General features: G+C 45.0%; 1 protein-coding gene across 1 annotated transcript in view; it reads left to right on the top strand.

The window, feature by feature from the left end:
- Positions 1-4,220: 4,220 nt before the first annotated feature.
- GEMIN8 (gem nuclear organelle associated protein 8) overlaps positions 4,221-15,825 on the top strand; it is a 46,203-nt gene continuing 34,598 nt past the window's right edge. Inside the window, exon 1 of the mRNA XM_044286405.1 lies at positions 4,221-4,334. The gene's annotated coding sequence lies outside the window, so the exon portion shown is untranslated. The remainder of the gene's footprint in view (positions 4,335-15,825) is intronic.

Raw genomic sequence — 15,825 nt, forward strand, 5'->3', positions numbered from 1 at the left:
CTTTAGTAGCTATAGCCTGTAATATTATTACGCTCCAGAAATACATCCAGGCCCCTCTTGAATTCCTTTATTGTACTCACCATCACCACCTCCTCAGGCAGAGAGTTCCATAGTCTCACTGCTCTTACCGTAAAGAATCCTTTTCTATGTTTGTGTACAAACCTTCTTTCCTCCAGACGCAGAGGATGTCCCCTCCTCACAGTCACAGTCCTGGGGATAAATAGATGATGGGATAGATCTCTGTACTGACCCCTGATATATTTATACATAGTAATTAGATCTCCCCTCAGTCGTCTTTTTTCTAAAGTGAATAACCCTAATTTTGATAATCTTTCAGGGTACTGTAGTTGCCCCATTCCAGTTATTACTTTAGTTGCCCTCCTCTGGACCTTCTCCAGCTCTGCTATGTCTGCCTTGTTTACAGGAGCCCAGAACTGTACACAGTACTCCATGTCTGGTCTGACTAGTGATTTGTAAAGTAGTAGGATTATGTTCTTATCACGGGAATCTATGCCCCTTCTGATGCAACCCATTATCTTGTTGGCCTTGGCAGCAGCTGCCTGACACTGGTTTTTGCAGCTTAGTTTGCTGTTTATTAAAATTCCTAGATCCTTTTCCATGTCAGTGTTACCGAGTGTTTTACCATTTAGTATGTACGGGTGACTTGCATTTTTCCTTCCCATGTGCATAACTTTACATTTATCAGTGTTAAACCCCATCTGCCACTTATCTGCCCAAGCCTCCAATCTATCCAGATCCCTTTGTAGCAGTATATTGTCCTCATCAGTGTTAATTACTTTACACAGTTTAGTGTCATCTGCGAAAATTGATACTTTACTGTGCAAGCCTTCTACAAGATCATTAATAAATATATTGAAGAGAATAGGGCCCAATACTGACCCCTGAGGTACCCCACTAGTGACAGTGACCCAATCTGAGTATGTACCATTAATAACCACCCTCTGTTTTCTATCACTGAGCCAGTTACTTACCCACTTACAGACGTTTTCTTCCGGTCCGAGCATTCTCATTTTATATACTAACCTTTTATGTGGTACAGTGTCAAATGCTTTGGAGAAGTCCAGATACACGACATCCATTGATTCGCCGCTGTCAAGTCTAGAACTTACCTCCTCATAGAAACTGATTAAATTAGTCTGACATGACCGATCCCTCACGAAGCAATGCTGATATGGCGTTATTTGCTTATTTCCGTTAAGATGCTCTAAGATAGCATCTCTCAGAAAACCTTCAAACAGTTTACCCACAACAGATGTCAAACTTACCGGCCTATAGTTTCCAGGCTCTGTTTTTGGACCCTTTTTGAATATTGGCACCACATTTGCCATGCGCCAATCCTGTGGGACATTCCCTGTCAGTATAGAATCTGCAAATATCAGAAATAAGGGTCTGGATATGACATTACTTAATTCCCTTAGGATACGGGGGTGTATGCCATCCGGTCCTGGCGATTTGTCTATTTTAATCTTTATAAGTCACAGATGTACTTCTTCCTGGATCAGACAGGACACTTTTAATGGGGAATTTATTTTTGCATTCTGCATGTCATCTGACAGTTTAAATTCCTCAGTGAATACATTGGAGAAAAAAATATTTAACAGCTTTGCTTTCTCCTCATCGCTCTCTGCGACTTCCCCCTCATTACTCTTTAACGGGCCGACACCTTCAGCTTTATACTTTTTAACATTTATATAATTGAAGAACTTTCTACGCCAGAAACAGGCACAGAAAATAATAAATAAGATGGGGCTGTCATGAAGTTTTTGTTTCTCCAGGGAAAGTCTGCAAAGGACATTCACACCAAGATACGTATATCCAAAGGGTCGGCACTGCTCTTTGGCGGTTTGGCAGTGCACGTGTCAGTGGGCAGGAATCCCAATAGGCAATGGAAGCGCTCTCTAGTCTGCAGGAGGAGGGGGAGAGAAGCCCTGTGAGCGCTGTACAGTACTTACCCCTCCTCCTGCTCGCTCTTCTCAGGGCCCACGCTGCTGTGTCCTGGCTGCCTGCGGCGTCAGGACGTACAGAGCGCACTCTGACCTGATGCTGCAGGAGGTCAGATGACTGCAGCACAGGCCCTGAGAAGAGAAGACAGCCAGGATAAGGAGAGTGGCGGCAGGAGAGGTAAGTTACTTTATTATTTTACAGTCTGATCTGAGGTCTGATATGGAGGTCTATGGGGGGGTCAGGAGGTCTGACTGGGGGGATCTGGAGGTCTGATTGGGGGTATGGCGGTCTAATGGGGGTCTAAAGGTCTGACTGGGAGGTCTAATGGGGGTCTGATTGGGGGTCTGGAGGTCTAATGGGGGTCTTATCTGAGGTCTGATATTGGGTCAGGGTCTTACATGGAGGTCTAATGGGGTCTGACTGGGGGTTTGGAGGTCTATTGGGGGTCTGGAGGTTTAATGGGGGTCTGGAGATCTGACTGGGGGTCTAGAGATCTAGTGGAGGTCTGACTGGGGGGGTCTGGAGGTCTAATGGGGGTTGAGGTCTGATTGGGGGTCTGGAGATCTGACTGGGGGTCTAGAGGTCTAATGGAGGTCTGATTGGGGGTCTGGAGGTCTGACTGGGGGGTCTAGAGGTCTGATTGGGGGTCTAGAGGTATAATGGGGGTCTGAAGGTCTGATATGGGGCTCCAGTCTGAAGTCTGATATGTGGGTCTAGAGGTCTAATGGGGGTCTTATCTGGGGTCTTACATGGAGGTTTAATGGGGGTCTGATCTGAGGTTTAAAACTGGGGTCTTATATGGGGTCTGACATAGAGGTCTAAAGGGGGTTTGGTCTGAGATTGGGGGATCTCATTTAGGGTTTTATATGGGGGTCTAATCTGAAAGGAAGGTGTTTTTTAAAATTTTTATTACTAGCGCACAATATAAAGGGGTGTTTTGTACTGACGCACTATCTGTGTGGTACCAGTATTTTCAGGGGGACTGTTTCTGCAGGAAAGTATTGTGGAGCACAGTGGGCCCAGTATTGGGGAGGCAGGATGGGGTGTTGAGAAGGTGAGGAGGAGGATGGAAAAGTAGGAAAGTAAGATGTCTGTTTGTTACACTCTGCAGAGATGAGGTGCGGCTGAAAGAAGTCACCATGGTGGTCTGGTCTAACAGGAGAAGAAGAGGAAAGAGAATATCTACAGCAGAGAAGTCTGCGCTGTATTACCCTGTATGTTCTGTAGCGCTGTATGTAATGTTTTCCAAGTATGGCTTTAAAGGGGTTGTCCGCTTTTTTCTATTTATTTATTACTACTATGGAGGGGGCACAAAGGGCATTACTAATGTGAAGGGGGCACATTGGGCATTTGTACTATGGTGGGGGCACAGAGCCAGAGGGCATTACTACAATGAAGGGGGCACAGTGGGCATTATTACTGTGAAGGGGGCACAGTGGGTATTATTACTGTGAAGGGGGCACAGTGGGCATTATTACTGTGAAGGGGGCATAGTAGGCATTATTACTGTGAAGGGGGCACAATGGGCATTATTACTGTGAAAAGGGCACAGTGGGCATTATTACTATAAAGGGGGCACAATGGGGATTATTACTATGAAGGGGACACAATGGGCATTTCTACAATGAAGGGGGCACAGAGCCAGAGGGCATTACATCAATGAAGGGCGCACAGTGGGCATTATTATTGTGAAGGGGGCACAATGGGCATTATTACTGTGAAGGGGGCACAATGGGCATTATTATTGTGAAGAAGGCACAATGGGCATTATTACTGTGAAGAAGGCACAATGGGCATTATTACCGTGAAGGGGGCACAATGGGTATTATTACTATAAAGAGGACACAATGGGGATTATTATTGTGAAGGGGCACTACTGTGAGGGGGGGGAGGCACAATTTGGTTATAACTACTGTAAGAGGGCACAATGTGGGCACAACTACTGTGAGGGGGCACATTGTGGGCACAACTACTGTGAGGGGGCACACATCTGTACAAAACTACTGTGAAGGTTGTACAATGAGGGCAACACTACTGTGAGGGGGTACACTTTCATTAGTATTGAGGGGGGGGGGAGAAAGGGCCCGCCCCAGGTGCCAAACACCCTAGGCACGCAGCACGCCACTGGGTAGGTGTGTATAGTGCAGCGCAGCACACCTCTCTATACTGTGATGAAGACCCCGTCATAAGGCACCACAGGAAAGCAAGGCGGCAGGGTGAGGGTTTAGATTCTGACTCCTCCCACACATGTGACTGATCACATGGTTATGACGTCATGAAAGGTCCTTTAGCCACCAGCAGTTAGCATCCTCGGGGCATGGAGGAGTCTGTGGGTACAGTTTGCATCTCTCTGGCGCACGGCTGCTAAGGTAGGGCGCTGTTCACATCTTGCTGGTACCCTCTATTTGATGTATATGCCAGAAAACGCTCCCAATGTATGCAGTATACCCCACTGTCTGGTTGTGACTAGAATACATGGGCTCCTAGGAGAAGGAAGCCCTGTCAGTGACCCCCAGACCTGAGGAAAGAGACCAAAGTACGCAGCGCTTTCCTGAGGGATTTCTGGATAGATTCTGCACCAGAAATGCTTGCAGATAGTCTCACTGTGGGGGAAAAGGTGACTTGTAGGTTACTGACATCCACATCCAGAATTCACACAGAAAATGGGCAGGAATGAAAATCCACGCCAAAAAGTAAATAAAAAGATGTGGATTCCGCCTCAGGTTTTTAAACCCAATAAAACCACCATGTGCACATCCTGTCTGAGGGCCCCTGCTCGGGTGTTCTTCTTACTCCCATAGAAGTGAGTGAAGCATTCTGGGAGTTGTAGTGAACAGCTCTGTTCTATAGTGACGCACAGCAGTGGAAGAGAACACCGTCCCTTAGTAATCTCCAAGGATGCAATGGAGGTTTCAACAGGAGTTCCTGCTTTTTTTGAGATGGACAGGTCATCAGTATCCGATTGGTGGGGGTCCCACATCTGGGACCCCTGCTGATCAGCTGTTTGAGAAGGCAGCAGCGCTCCTGTGAGCACCACGGTCTTCTCCGTGAGTGAATTGGGAATAAGCTGCGATACTAATCACAGCTGAGTACCGCTGCCTTCTCTAACAGCTGATTGGTGGGTATCACAACCCCCACGATCAAATACTGATGACCTATCCAGAGCATAGGTAATCAGTATTAAAGAGTAACTAAACCTTTGTAGGAAATTTTAATATGATGTCCCAAATAAATTATACTTCCCTAAAGCGCACCATTCACTGTGCGCTTAATACTCAGTTCTCTGTGCACCGCTGACAGCTCAGCAGTGTATGGAGTACGGAGTGTGAAATTTATAAATGGTGCCGCAGCAGCGCTGTGAGTAATAACGGGCTGGAGCGCATACTGCTGCTCCTGGCCGTACCCCCGGAGAAATACTAACTCCTGGCATAGCACATGCATAACCCTGTACCCATGTACTGTGCCAGGATAAGCTGAGCGGAGCAAGCTCCTGCTTCTGCCTGCTCCACTAAGCTAAGAGCTGACATGCAGTTCTCTTAGCTTAGCAGAGCAGGCAGGAGCAGCTCAGCTTAGGGTCCATTCACACGTCCGTTGTTTCTTTCCTGATCTGTTCCGTTTTTTGAGGAACAGATCTGGACCCATTCATTTTCAATGGGTCCTGAAAAAAATCGGACAGCACAATGTCAGATTTTTTTTCAGGACCCATTGAAAATGAATGGGTCCAGATCTGTTCCGCAAAAAACGGAACAGATCAGGAAAGAAACAACGGACGTGTGAATGGACCCTTATCCTGGCATAGTACATGGGTACAGGGTACCCATGTGCTATGCCAGGAGTAAGTAATCCTCTGGGGGTATGGCGAGGAGCAGCAGTATGCGCTCCTGCCCGTACTCACAGTGCTGCGGCCCTTTTGATAAAATGTACTCCGTATACTTCTGAGCGGTCAGCGGTGTACAGAGAACAGAGTTTGAAGCGCACAGTGAATGGTGTGCTTTAGGTAATGAAAAGACTAAGAAAAATACAAAATTGTTTAATGAAGTATATTGGAAAAAGTTTTATTAGGGCATTAGGGACATCATATTAAAATTTCATACAAAGGTTTAGTTACTCTTTAACCCCTTAAGGACACAGCCTTATTTCACCTTAAGAACCAGGCCATTTTTTGCAAATCTGACCAGTGTCACTTTAAGTGGTGATAACTTTAAAACACTTTGACTTATCCAGGCCATTCTGAGATTATTTTTTCGTCACATATTGTACTTCATGACACTGCTAAAATTGGGTCAAAAAAGTTAATTTTTTTGCATAAAAAAATACCTATTTTACCAAAAAAATTGGAAAAATGTGCAATTTTCTAAGTTTCAGTTTCTCTACTTCTGTAATACATGGTAATACCCCCAAAAATTGTGATGACTTAACATTCCCCATATGTCTATTTCATGTTTGAATTATTTTGGGAATGATATTTTATTTTTTGGGGATGTTACAAGGCTTAGAAGTTTAGAAGCAAATATTGAAATCTTTCAGAAATTTACAAAAACCCAATTTTTAGGGACCACTACAGGTCTGAAGTCACTTTGCAAGGCTTACATAATAGAAACCGCCCAAAAATGACCCCATTCTATAAACTACACCCCTCAAGGTATTCAAAACTGATTTTACAAACTTCGTTAACCCTTTAGGTGTTGCACAAGAGTTATTGGCAAATGGGGATGAAATTTGAGAATTTCATTTTTTTGCCTAATTTTCCATTTTAACCCATTTTTTCCACTAACAAAGCAAGGGTTAACAGCCAAACAAGACTGTATCTTTATTGCCCTGACTCTGCCGTTTACAGAAACACCCCATATGTGGCCGTAAAGTACTGTACGGCCACACAGCGGGGCGTAGAGTGAAAGGTGCGCCGTATGGTTTTTGGAAGCCAGATTTTGCTGGACTGTTTTTTTGACACCATGTCCCATTTGAAGCCCCCTGATGCACCCCTAGAGTAGAAACTCCATGAAAGTGACCCCATCTAAGAAACTACACCCCTCAAGGTATTCAAAACTGATTTTACAAACTTTGTTAACCCTTTAGGTGTTGCACAAGATTTAATGGAAAATAGAGATACAATTTCAAAATTGGCAGATTTTCCATTTTAATATTTTTTTTCCAGTTACAAAGCAAGGGTTAACAGCCAAACAAAACTCATTATTTATGGCCCTGATTCTGTAGTTTACAGAAACACACCCCATATGTGGTCGTAAACTGCTGTACGGGCACACGGCAGGGCGCAGAAGAAAAGGAATGCCATACGGTTTTTGGAAGGCAGATTTTGCTGGACTGTTTTTTTGACACCATGTCCCATTTGAAGCCCCCCTGATGCACCCCTAGAGTAAAAACTCCAAAAAAGTGACCCCATTTTAGAAAGTACGGAATAGGGTGGCAGTATTGTTGGTACTAGTTTAGGGTACATATGATTTTTGGTTGCTCTATATTACACTTTTTGTGCGGCAAGGTAACAAGAAATAGCTTTTTTGGCACTTTTTTTGTTATTTACAACATTCATCTGACAGGTTATATCATGTGGTAATTTTATAGAGCAGGTTGTCACGGACGCGGCGATACCTAATATGTATACTTTATTTTTATTTATGTAAGTTTTACACAATGATTTCATTTTTGAAACAAAAAAAAATTATGTTTTAGTGTTTCCATAGTCTAAGAGCTATAGTTTTTTTCAGTTTTTGGGCGATTATCTTGAGTAGGGTCTCATTTTTTGCGGGATGAGATGACGGTTTGATTGATACTATTTTGGCGTACATGCGACTTTTTTGATCACTTTTATTACCTTTTTTGGGAAGTAAGGTGGGCAAAATTTCAATTTTCTCATAGTTTTTATTTTTTTATTTTTATGGCGTTCACCATGCGGGGAAAGTAACATGACCGTTTTATAGATCAGGTCGTTACGGACGCGGCGATACCTAAAATGTGTAGTGTATTTCATTTTTTTAATTTTTATTCAGTGATAAATGTTTTTTTTTATCTTAACTTTTTTCTTTTTTTTTTACATTTTTTTGACCCAGACCTACTTGGTTCTTGAAGATCCAGTGGGTCTGATGTCTGTATAATACAGTACAGAACCCTATATAGGGTTCTGTACTGTATTTTACTTACACTGAACAGATCTATGCTTTTAGCATAGATCTGTTCAGCACCATGGACAGCAGGACGCCTGAGCAGGCGTCCTGTTGCCATGGGAACCTTCCCCGTCTGCCACAACTTCGCAGACGGGGAAGGGTGAGTACGGGGCTGCGGGGGGCTGTCGGGGGGGCTCTCTCCCTCTCCATCGGGGGGCTGCAAAGGCACAGCAGCCCCCCGATCGGAGATGGAGGGAGCCCCTTGACCCTGACAGTTAACCTTTTCCATACCGCAGTCCGTACGGACCGCGGTATGGAAAGGGTTAAACGGCTGACATCTGCACAGATGTCAGCCATTTATACCAGGGTGTCAGCAATGTGCTGGCACCCTGGTATAACCCACTAGAAGCCAACGAATTTTCAAGGGGAGACGGGCAGGGGATCGCGATCCCGCCTGCCTCCCGCAACGCCCCCACCGCCTGCGACACCTCCCCTGCACCACCCGCCAGCATCAAATCGTGCAGGGGGGGTGCAAAATCTTGATTTTTAGGCACTCAGAAACAGCAAAAAGCGCAGCAAACCGCAGGTCTGAATTGACCTGCGGTTTGCTGCGATCGCCGACACGGGGGGGTTACATGACCCCCACTGGCGTTGTGACAGGATGCCAGCTGAATGATTTCAGCCGGCATCCTGTTCAGATTAACCCCTGGGGCGCCGGAATGCCTATTTAAAGTTAGGACATACCGGTACGTCCTGTGTCCTTAAGGCCTCGGGAAATAGGGCGTTCCGGTACGCCCTATGTCCTTAAGGGGTTAAAGTCTTGGAAAACCACTTTGAAGGAGTTTTCTGACCTTTTGGAGAACCATAGTTATAACTAGGTATGGGTAAAAATAACAGGCATGCTCTCAGATGGTACATTTGTTTCTTTTTAGTAGGGATCAACCGATTATTGGTTTTACCGATATTATCGGCCCGATATTAAGGATTTTGAACGTTATCGTATTGGGAACAAGGATCGCGCTGCTGACAGTGCTCTCCGTGTTCCCTCAGCAGCACAGGGGAGAAGGAAGCAGTGTCTCCCTCCCCCTGTGCTGCTGCTGCCACCAATGAGAGGACAAGAGGAGAGGAGGGGCTGTGGCCACTGAGCCACCAATGAAGATAACTCTCTCATTAATTCATATACAGGAGGCGGGAGCTGGCTGCAGAATCACATAGCCGGCTCCCGACCTCTATGAGCGGTAGCTGCGATCCGCGGTAGTTAACCCCTCAGGTGCCGCAAATCGCAGCTACCGTTCATAGAGGTCGGGAGCCGGCTATGTGATTCTGCAGCCAGCTCCCGCATCCTGTATATGAATTAATGAGAGGCTTCTCTTCATTGGTGGCGCAGTGCGCCCCCCCAAGCCCCCCAGTATTAGACATTGGTGGCGCAGTGCCCCCCCTCCAAACCCAGTATTAATCATTGGTGGCGCAGTCCGCCCCCACCAACCCCAGTATTAGACATTGGTGGCACAAGCAGCATTATACTCACATGCGCCGTGGCCGCCGGGCGCTCCTTCTTCTCATAGGTCAGTGCGGCACATTGCTAATGTTGTAAGCATTAGCAATGCGCTGCACAGACAGAAGAAGGAGCGACCGGCGGCCGCGGCGCACGTGAGTATAATGCTGCTCACTAACATACCATGGCAGCCAGGACTTCAGTAGCATGACTCCTGGCTGCCATGGTAACCGATCTTCACTAGCGCTCCGTGGTCATATCGCGGTCCGATATAGGCGATATGCACAAAATCCATATCGTGGCACAAATTTATATCGCCTATATCGCCCACCCCTACCCCAGAGTAGTTACTTAAAACTTTCTATTTTGCAAAAAGTTTCAAATGCCAGTGAAGCCATTTTTAGACAACATGTCCATGTAGTGTGTTTTACCACCTGGAATTTTTTGTATGCTTTTGCATTTTTTTTTTATAGCAAAGTATGTAACCCCTGTAATGTCAGTTCCCTTGTAAAGCGGTACTGGAAAAATATATTGTTGCAAAAATGCAATTTAAAAAAACGCAACTTACACTGGCACTTGTGTTCTTTAAAGCAGGACAAAGAAACAATGAGACAAAAATGCTAGACTCAGAGCAAGGGATTAAAAATTTGCCATTTACTCAAAAACACAGTTCGGGGGTAAAAAAAAAATACCGCCACTACAAAAAATGCTTGTGTGTGCTGTATTTAATATTTCCCATAGACTTCCATGTAACAGCTGGAGCTGGCGTTCTTTCACCACAAAACGCACAAAAAACTGCAAAACCCTTCATAAATTCAGAATAAAAAACCTGAGATGCCTCCCGCTGACCTCTGATTGGATCTCTATAATGAAATCACGGGGTTCTCAGTGGTTGCTATGGTAGTCTGGGACCCTGTGAAGGCTCCCAGGCCTGCCATAGTAAACTGGCTGTTAGAGAGCATCACCCCACACCTTTATATCAATGTAAATGAATTTTGGATGTGCACCACTCAGTAAAATGCTCTTTGATCGCATCCTGATTCTCCAGAATGTTGCCTGCATTCCGGAGAAATTCTTCTTTTGCTCATATGCATATTAAAGGGGTATTCTGGTTGGTTGAAGTTATCCTATAACAATTAGATTGGTGGGGGACTTTCTGCTGGGACCCCCACTGATCACAAGAACAGAGGCCCCATACACCCTGCAGCCCCCCTGAAAAGAACAGAGCGTCTGGTCTCACATGCATGTGGCTGCCCCATTCATTTCTATGGGAGTTCTGAGGATAGCAGAGTACAGCGCTTGGCTATCTCCAGAATTCCCATAGAACTGAATGAAGCAGCCGCAATGTTTCTCGTGATCGGTGGTAGGACCTTCACCGATCTAATAGTTATCCTCTATCCTGTGGATAGGAGAAAACTTTAAAGGGAACCTGTCACCAAAAAATGGCTTATTAAGCTGTTAATAGTACCTTATAGTGCTGCATAGTAGTGTCCTAATGCACCTTTTGTTCGTTTAGCCGCATTTTGCCTCCTTGAGAAATCGATGTTTTATTCAGCCACTGCCCCGTGCTTCAAGTCAGGTTTGAAGTCAAGGGGGCAATGGCCTAGGCGTCTCCAATCGTGCTGTCCCAGCCTCCCGCCGCCTTTATTGACACGCCGGATCTCAGTGCCGGGACCACTCTCCCAGCCCGCATGCGCAGTAAAGGGCTGCTGTAGCGCGATTCCGGCTCGTACACTCAGCCGGCTTCAGTTTCGCTACTGCTCATGCGCCCGGCATCTTCTGTAACTGCGCTAGTATGTAAGGCTGGCGGGCGCATGCGCAGTAGCGAAACTGAAGCCAGCTGAGTGTACGAGCCGGAGCCGGGATCGCGCTACAGCAGCCCTTTACTGCGCATGCGGGCTGGGAGCGCGGTCCCGGCACTGAGATCCGGCGTGTCAATAAAGGCGGCGGGGAGAGCAGGATTGGAGACGCCTAGGGCGCTGCCTCCTTGACTTCAAACCTGACTTGAAGCACGGGGCAGCGGCTGAATAAAACATCGATTTCTCAAGGAGGCTAAATGCGGCTAAACGAAGGGAAAGTGCATTAGGACACTACTATGCAGCACTATAAGGTACTATTAACAGCTTAATAAGAGATTTTTTGGTGACAGGTTCCCTTTAACCAACCATACCTCTTTAACTGGTCGGTGCAATGAGGGTATCACTGCTGCACTGAATGCAACACTCCTTACTCTTGGCCTCTAATGTAGTCTTGCCTTGCTTTGTGTTACTGTATGCATGTGCAGTACAGATGACTTTAGCCCAGGCAAGCCCTAGTACTGCACATGCAACATCGCACACACTGTAAGGGCTCATGCAGAGGTACCATTTGACCTGAATTGGTCTGCGATCCTCAAGAGATGGTCTGCCCTGCAAAAAAAAAAATAGGACATCTTCTATTTTTTTGCAGTGGGGAGGCACAGACGGAAATCGCATAGCGCTTCCATGGGCTTCTGATCCGTGCCTCCGCAACGATCCGTATCTTGAGGATTGTGGATCCAATCAAGTCAATGGGTCTGCATCGGTGATACGGAGTGCACGTGGCCGGCGACCTTATATTGCGGACCCGTAGTTTGCCTCCTGCAATATGGGCACACACGCTCATGCACATGAGCCCCAACACAGGGCCAAGCGAGACTACATCACTGCCTGGCTCTGTCACACCAAGCTGGGGGGAAGCATGGAGGCCAGGAGTAAAGAACATGGGCAACAATCGGGGGAGCATGTGCAGCGTACAAAAGATAATGAAATATACAAAAAATAAAATGACATACAAGAAGAAAATAACAGAAAGATGTGGCACAAGTCTTTCTGTTTCCTAGAGGGTAGGAGAAACAGTGGATCCACACCCAGATATCAGGTCCGGCCTCATGTCCACCCCACTTTATTGCACCAGTCATGTTTTATCCTTTCCGCCCTTGGCTCAGGTTCCTAGCCCCGCCCAGCAACGTAGCAGGAAAACTTCTTGCTTGTGATTGGACAAGCCATGCATATTGAATTGTACATTGTCCCATAATTGACCTTATTGTGTGGGATGGGGAATGTTTGGCTGGGATAAACAAAAGTCCGTCTGTCAATCCAATCCGAAGCTTGTGGAAGCCAGGTCTTTGGTTCCTGCAATAATATACCCCGGACAGTTCAATAATCTGCGGATGTCATGTTCCTTTTCATTATATAGTATTAGACATACATGGGGGGGATTTATCAAAACTACGTTAGTGCAAAGGAAAACTGGCTTAGTTGCCCATAGCAACCAGTCATATTCCACATTTCATTTTTCAGGGCCTGAGCTCCAAAGGAACATATTGAATGTCCCATAGGCTGCAGTGGTAATTCATTGTAGTCTATGGGACAGGTGATTTAAGGCTTGCGTGTCACCAGGGGACTTAAAGGGGTTTTCCAATCACAGACAATGGGGGCATATCGCTAGGATTGTCATGTATCAAGAACAAAAGTGGTGGAGGGCGGTATGCCCCCATTGTCTGTGATGGGAATATCCTTTTAATATAAGTGTAAAAAATTTGTGAAATGTTTTTGAAGTCAAATCACCTTCCTTTCCACAAAATAAAAAAACTAATTAAAACTAAACATCATTAGCACCACCTCATCTGAAAATGCTTGTTCTATTAAAATATAAATGTACTTATTCTGTGCGTTGAACGGCATAATGGGAAAAATACAAAACAAAATGGCTGATTCGCCATTTTTTCACCTCTCAAAAAAAAAAGTATAACGTGAAGTGATAAAAAATGAAAATAGTCTTACACACACCAAAATGGTATCAATAAAAAGTACAGATTACCCTGCAAAAAATCAAGAAAAGCAATATAAATGTGGTATTGTTGTAATTAGGGATGAGCGAATTGACTTCGGATGCTTCATCCGAAGTCGATTCACATAAAACTTTGTTTTAATACTGTACAGAGCGGACACTCCGTACAATATTAGCATGTATTGGCTCAGATGAGCCAAATGTATTACTTTGTGACTGTCCCGCGAGACTTCGTGAAATTAACTTCGGAAATTAATTTCTACTGTAAAAAACCTTTGTATCAGGGCTCGTTCACATGACTGTATGGCACAGTAGTGTTTCTGGTTCATTTTTATTTTTTTTCGGTATGGCATATACAGTAATTACATAGAAAAAATTGGGCTGGGCATAAAATTTTCAATAGATGGTTCTGCAAAAACGGAACCGATACGGAAGACATACGGAGTACAATACGTATGTGCTCCATTATTTTTTTTTTTGTGGACCCATTGACTTGAATGGAGCCACGGAACATGATTTGCGGGCAATAATAGGACATGTTCTATCTTTGAATGGAAATACGGAAACTGAATGCATATGGAGTATATTCAGTTTTTTTTTGGGCGGAACCATATACGGAACTCGTGTGAACATTCCCTCAAACTCTGGTTCGGTTCCAGGTGGTACTTGAGGTTTTTTACAGTAGAAATTAATTTCTGAAGTTATTACACGAAGTCTCGACAATCACAAAGTAATACATTCAGCTCATCGGAGCCAATACATGCTAATATTGTACGGAGTGCCCGCTCTGTACAGTATTAAAACAAGGTTTTATGTGAATGAAGCGCCCTAAGTCAATTCACTCATCCCTAGTTGTACTTACAAATACTAAACCCATAAAACCATTTTCTAGCTTCCCACTGCATCGTATGCAATAATGGTGTCATTAGAAAGTACAACTTAGGGCACTTTCACGCTGGCGTTTTTCTTTTCCGGCATGGAGTTCCGTCAAAAGGGCTCAATGCCAGAAAATAACTGATCAGGTATATCCCCATGCATTCTGAATGGAGGGTAATCCGTTCAGGATGTCTTCAGTTCAGTCTTTTTGACTGATCAGGCAAAAGATAAACCCGTAGCATGCTACGGTTTTATCTCCTTCCCAAAAAACTGAAGCCTTGCCTGAATGCCAGATCCATTTTTCCATAGGAATGTATTAGTGCCGGATCCGGCATTCCTGCGCAGACCGAAAAAAAGGTGAAAAAAAAAATGCTGGATCCGTTTTGCCGGATCCGGCAGGCAGTTCCGGCGACGCAAGTGTGAAAGTAACTACTTTCACACTGGCGTTTTGGCTTTCCGTTTGTGAGATCCGTTCAGGGCTCTCACAAGCGGTCTAAAACTGATCAGTTTTGCCCTAATGCATTCTAAATGGATAAGGATCCGCTCAGAATGCATCAGTTTGCCTCCGTTCCGTCTCCATTCCGCTTTGGAGGTGGACTAAAAACGGTGCTTGCAGCGTTTTGGTGTCCGTCTGACGAAACTGAGCCAAACGGATCTGTTCTGACATAGTGTGAATCAATGGGGACGGATCCGTTTTCACTGACACAATCTGAAACAATAGAAAACGGATCCGTACTCCATTGACTTTAAATGGTGTTCAAGACGGATCCGTCTTGGCTATGTTAAAGATAATACAAACGGATCCGTTCTGAACGGATGCAGATGGTTGTATTATCTGAACGGATCCGTCTGTGTAGATCCATGACGGATCCGTACCAAACGCAAGTGTGAAAGTAGCCTTAGGCCTCTTGCGCACAAACATTTCTTTTTTCATTTACGTTCTGTTTTTTGCGTACCGTATACGGAACCATTAATTTCAGTGGATCTGCAATAAAAGGAAGGTACTCCGTATGCCTTCCGTTTCTGTTTTTCCGTTCCGTTCAAAGATAGAACATGTCCTATTATTGTCCACATAACTGACAAGCATAGTACTGTTCTATCAGGGGCCAGCTGTTCCGTTCCGCAAAAAAAAATACGAAATGCATACGGATCCGCAAAACACAGATGGCGCCGGTGTACCGCAATTTGCAGAGCAGAACAGGAGGCCTATTATAAAAATGCCTATTCTTGTCCGCAAAACGGACAAGAATAGGACAGGACTCATAATTTTTGCAGGACCATGGAACGGAGGAACGGATGCAGATAAGCACATTGAAATGAATGGTTCTGTATACGGACCATATGCGGAACGCAGAAAATGGCCCCTATACGGAACGCAAAATACGTTCATGTGAACAAGCCCTTATCCTGCAAAAAACAAGCCCTCATATGACTATGTGAGCAGAAAAATAAAAAAGTTATGGCTCCTGGAGGGCAAGGAGTAAATAACACAAAAGCGGAAAACTGAGCTGTCCTCATGGGATCAAAGGGGTAATAAAAAATGAATGACATTTTGAATGT

Source organism: Bufo gargarizans, chromosome 3, assembly GCF_014858855.1.
Source record: "Bufo gargarizans isolate SCDJY-AF-19 chromosome 3, ASM1485885v1, whole genome shotgun sequence".
Lineage (NCBI taxonomy): Eukaryota > Metazoa > Chordata > Amphibia > Anura > Bufonidae > Bufo > Bufo gargarizans.